General features: G+C 39.3%; 1 long non-coding RNA gene across 1 annotated transcript; it reads right to left on the bottom strand.

Moving 5' to 3' along the window:
* Window positions 1-3771: 3771 nt before the first annotated feature.
* LOC146569927 (uncharacterized) lies at window positions 3772-4683 on the bottom strand. Its single transcript, XR_014893183.1, has 2 exons — window positions 4602-4683; window positions 3772-4020 (listed from the first exon to the last, which is right to left on the bottom strand). It is a non-coding gene; the product is annotated as an uncharacterized LOC146569927 (long non-coding RNA).
* Window positions 4684-5508: the final 825 nt, after the last annotated feature.

Genomic DNA, 5508 nt, shown 5'->3' with positions numbered 1-5508 from the left:
TGTTTTCATGTAAGTGTGTCTATTTCTTTTTGACCAATAACGTGCTTCGTTCTATAAGAGTAGTCGCTCCTGAAGTTTGTAGCACGAAGCAGGATTCGTGCTTATTCCACTAACTTCCAGTTTAACTCTGGATTTTATTTTTTTATTTTTAAAAGGGCAGCTTCACTTGTTACTGGGCTGTGCAGCAGACATAACCTGCTCCAGATTACAGCAGGTTAGATTAGTCTTAGATTAGAGATCAACAGGTATGAAATCACCACCTACTGACCAATCAGTTTTCTGGGAAATGGTGTCACCATATGGACTGAACTGAATCTTCTTTAGTGCTTTTCTACTCTACTCAAAGTGCTTTATACAACTTGCCTCATTCACCCATTCATACAAGCACTTTGTTCTATGCTTAGGTGCTTTCTGTCTAACATTCACACTCTGGTGGATGCACTGGTGAGCAGCTAGGGGTAAATATCTTGCCCAAGGATACTTTAGCGTGTCAATGACCTGCTCTACCTCCTGAGCTACAGCCACACATTTGTGGAAGATACCTCGGATCTCTGTGAGCAGGTAGAAGGAGGGTCTACAGCAGGGGTGGGTAGCTCCAGGCCTCGAGGGCCGGTGTCCTGCAGGTTTTAGATCTCACCCTGGGTCAACACACCTGAATCACATGATGAATTCTTTACCAGGCCTCTGGAGAACCTCAGGACATGTTGAGGAGGTCATTTAGCCATTTGAATCAGCTGTGTTGGATCAAGGAAACATCTAAAACCTGCAGGACACCGACCCTCGAGGCCTGGTGTTGCCCACCCCTGGTCTACAGGGTTTTTTCCCCCTCACCATCTGTGAGAAATACAGATTCTTTAACCTCCTAGGACCTGGCATCCACATATGTGGACATCACATTTTGGGTTATTTAGACCAAAATACTAAATCTTGCTCTACAGGGGCCTAATATCCACTTACGAGGACACTCTACTGCTACTGTTCTATTGAAATTTGTATCGAAAATGAATATCCTCATATATGGCTCTGATTTTTCTTAGAAACAAAATTTAGGTTAAAAAAAATCAGGTATTTTTTTGTTTTTACATTCATCAGGTCCCAATCAGACCAAATATCAAAGAGAACTTAATAATGCAGCCCTATTTCTGGATATCTTTTTCCCTCTTGGTTGCAAACGCCACCAAGACTGCAGCTGGAAGGAATAAAAACTAAAACTGTCCTTATGCAGGGGGCATGCTGGTTAACACCGTTACCTCGCAGCAGGTCCTGAGTCTGCATGGGTTCTCACCAGGTAATCCCGCTTCCTTGCAGGGACTACAGCTCCCCTGCTACCCTGAAGTGGATAAGTGCAAGCAAACGGATGGAAGGATGAACTGTCTTTATGCACATTAACTAAACATTAAAAGGATAACACTTGTAATCTATGTGGTTCTCCAGTTTCTTACTGATAAAGCTGTGACGGTGATGTCAAATAATCCTCACAGTGTAAACACCCTGTCCTTCCTTGCTTCAAATACTGCTGTTTGTGATTGGTCAGTGTTACCCCTCTAATGAGAATGGCTTGTAATAAGACTGGGGAAATCCTGTGATTGACTTACCAAGTTTATAACCACCTTCCTGTAACCTGATGATGTTCTGGTGAGTGAAGCCAGATAACTCCAACATATCTTTGGTCTGATGAACTTCATCTGCAGGCATAGTTTCAAATAAATTAACATATGTACAGGGAATTACTGTGAGCCAGTAACTTTAGGCTTCACAAATGTCCATTTTTTTTCCTTCTCTTATTTCTGTATGATGTCATTGACAGTGAATATTACTTATGTGGTCATATCTGGCACACAGGTTCTAACCATTATGTGACGGAGAGCAAATTAGATGAAAGCTGGCTTAAAGGGAAAAGAAGTGAAGCAGATTTTTTCAGACAGAGGTTCAACTGAGGGGCATCACCAAGGCTCAGCATGATAATGCTCAGCAACAGTAAAAATGCACAGTTGTAAAGGAGTATAATAGATCCCTTTACCCACAGCCACCCTGGGGCGCCTCTGTCAGTGGTGCGGTGGTCAGAGAGCCCGGTGGCGCCAGTGTCCGGCAGCCTCGCCTCTGTCAGTGCGCCCCAGGGTGGCTGTGGCTACAATGTAGCTGCCATCACCAGTGTGTGAATGTGTGTGTGAATGGGTGGATGACTGGATGTGTAAAGCGCTTTGGGGTCCTTAGGGACTAGTAAAGCGCTACACAAATACAGGCCATTTACCATTTTACAGTTGCGTAACCATACTTCAGCTTAAGACAGGATATTGTTAGAGTGGACCCAGAGTTGTTGGGTCCTGCATTCATATTTTTCTCGTATTTTTTACATGAGATTTCAATAAAGGCTGACGCACTCTTAAATGGCTGTTTTCCAGTTAAAGAAAGACATGAGATAATCGATACTTTTGGAGGCTGGATTCAAAAATCCAAAAACAAAGTGGGTGGATGATTTTTCTGCAGACTGAAGGAACAACACCTCTGTGTAAAGCAATGAGGAAAATTAGCTTTAAGTCATGACCTTGATTTAATTAGTTGTGTTTATTCTGCTTGATTGTTCATTCAGTTAAATAAAACGACAATGTCCTCCCAAACAAGTTACGCAATTGATCAGAGGAGGAATCCTTCAAAAAAAATTACAGTATTCAACAGTTCAACTGAAAACAGGGAACAATTTAAAGTGATTTTCTTCCCATACAAAGTTCTCAGTGACTAAGCTACAGTATATCTGAAAAACTTCATAATGGAGGTATATTAGGTCTGGCTATTCCAGAATAAATTCTAGGCTGGATTATTGTAAATCCATGTCATCGGGTTTTCCGAATAACTTCCTGAAAAACCTTCATTTGATCCAAAATACAACAGCAAGAGCATTAATAGGAGCCATAAAATCATATTTCTCCCACTTCAACTTCTTATTAGCTTCCTGTCAAATCCAGAATCAAATCCTTCTCTCTACACACAAACTCCATCAATGCCCCATCGATCTTAAATACCTCATAGTACAATGTTATCCTAACAAAAGGCATTTTGGGGTTTCAAAACTAGAATGGGAGGCGGAGCCTTCAGCTATCAGTACCCTGTCCTGGCCGCCAATCTCCCATTTTGGGTTCAGGATTAAATAAACCAGGATGACATAATTTGGTGGGGGTTTTTTTTGGTTTTTTTTATTGTGTTGAAGGTGAAAGGATGCAAGAATCTAACATAATTAATACACGTTCAGATGATCATGAAATGTTTCTTTACAAGAAATCTTGATCACATACAGTAAGTGAAAGATTAAATGGTTTTGTCACACAGACCAGAAGGGTGGCACACACTAACACACACTACCAGATAGACAGGATATGATGCAATGTGATAGAGGGTGTGACATCATTAAAGGAAGGTTTTTTTAAGCTTGTGATTTCATGCTTATACACAGCAAATCCAGCATGTCCAAATTAACACTGTCGGATTTGATTTCAACACTATTAAAGTGTCTATATGGGTCCACACCAGAGAGTGTTAATTTAACTCTTTTTGGAGAGTTGGTACATTTAACACTAAATCAGAGTTAAACACCAAATCTGTCTGGAGTTGATAATTTAACACTTGGTGTTAAGAGTTTATATATTAACTCTCAAAGAGTATTTTAGTTTAACTACGTAAGAGTTATCTTCTAATTCATTCTAAAAAGCAGGAATTTTACTGTTCTGAACTTCTAGAAATTTCTTTTGGAAATAAACATTTACTAAAAAGATGCAATGGTTTTTGAAAAACTTTTATTCTGAACTGTGCACCACAATTTCAAAACATTTTCTGAAAGATGTAACAGTGTACATGTTCTCACTTTCATTAGAATTTTGTTTATCAAAAGGTCTGACATGGTAAATGCAAATAACAGCATTCTCATCACTTATTTCTTCAATACAATATGCATGTCCTTCATTCATCACTTTGTGGAACTTCAGCGCACTTCTGCTCTCCCCCATATTCCATCTTCACAAGCATATCCTGTGCAGAGATTGAATAAAAATTAGTTGACACTAATTAACGGCACAAATAATCCAGTAAACAATTGCAGCACAGTAAAAAAAAAGGAATCCTCTTTGAGCCATTACTTGTGTAAAGTATTTTCCCAAAAGACAAAGACACAGGCAACAGGTAATACTGAACTAAATGTAAAACCTCAACCTTTTTCATTTTTACCTAAACCGTGTGCACAAATCTCTGAAGGGATCTATGCTAACGTAGAATCCAGTCAGGACGTCAGTTATTGCTGTTTGCTCGTTTTTTTTTTATGGGCGATCGTTTTCAGGCTTCAAGTAGCACCATTATACCAACATTTCACATTCTAGACATTGTTTTAGGTGTATTTGACCAAAAGTTTGACTGAAAATTCACATGCAAGCTTTTTTTCCAAGGCTGTGGTATTTGCCCGCAAACAATACCTTTCAGCTAGCTAAAACAAATTATTATGCTATCACCGAGCAACACGGCTAATGCCTTTCACACAGCTTTGTCTCAACTCCAAAGAGCCACAGAAGTAAAAGCTCATAATAATAATTGAAACAATCTTTGAAAAAATAACTTACCAAGCATGGCAAACAACTCAAATATGTAGAGCAAAATGTTCTGAAACGGCTTCACTTCAGCTTCGATTGGAGCCGTGCTGGGGACGGAGTCTGTGAATTTACTCTATTGGTGTCATAGCTCCTCTAAGAGTTCAGAGTTAAGAGGTCAGGAGTTAATGTTTCCATTGTAACACCTCCAGATTTGACAGAGAAACACTCATTTTTAACACTCTATTTTAACTACTATCATTTTACACCTCAGAGTTACATTAAAAGAATGTGACTCTACTTAGAGTAAAATTAACTCTATTTTTGCAAGGAGACTATTAACACCAAAAAAATTTAACACTTTGGAATTTGCTGTGTAGTTAGGGCAGGATCAGTCGAGCGTGAAACATCACTTAGCAGAGGGTCAGACTGCTGGGGGACTTCCCACAATGCCCTGAGGTGTTTCCCCCACTGTCCTCTCTTTCACTTCTGATGTCTTTATATGCAGCTTTTGCTTTTAACTTTTTTCCTCCTGTAGTTTTGTTTTTTGTCTTCTTTCTCTATGCTTCACTTTTCTTTCTTCTTTTTCCTCTCACCCCCAGCTGGTCATGGGAGAAAGCTGACCCTGTCTGAGCCTGGTTCTGCTGGACGATTTCCCTTTTTTGTTTTCTTGTTCACAGAGGATTCTCCAGGTTCTCTCTATTACACTTTAAGATCCCCACCCTTCAATGTAGAGAGTCCAAAGATGACTGTTGTTGTAAACTGTCATTTTGAAACTCTGTTTCTGTGTTTAGTGAAGATGAAAAAAGGCCACAATGATTGCTGATGTGGAGCATGCTCTACTTCAAAAGCCAGAAATTTTTTGTATTTATTTATTTTTTCCTAAATCATTAATTAATGACTGAAGATCCAAACTTTACTTTACTTAAATAAAAGGTCA

The sequence above is a fragment of the Mchenga conophoros genome, linkage group LG7, assembly GCF_057382185.1.
Source record: "Mchenga conophoros isolate Kocher_MC1m ecotype Shallow Benthic linkage group LG7, M_conophoros_male_GT1.1, whole genome shotgun sequence".
In the NCBI taxonomy this organism is placed as follows: Eukaryota; Metazoa; Chordata; class Actinopteri; order Cichliformes; family Cichlidae; genus Mchenga; species Mchenga conophoros.
This window is presented reverse-complemented; position numbering and strand designations above follow the sequence as displayed.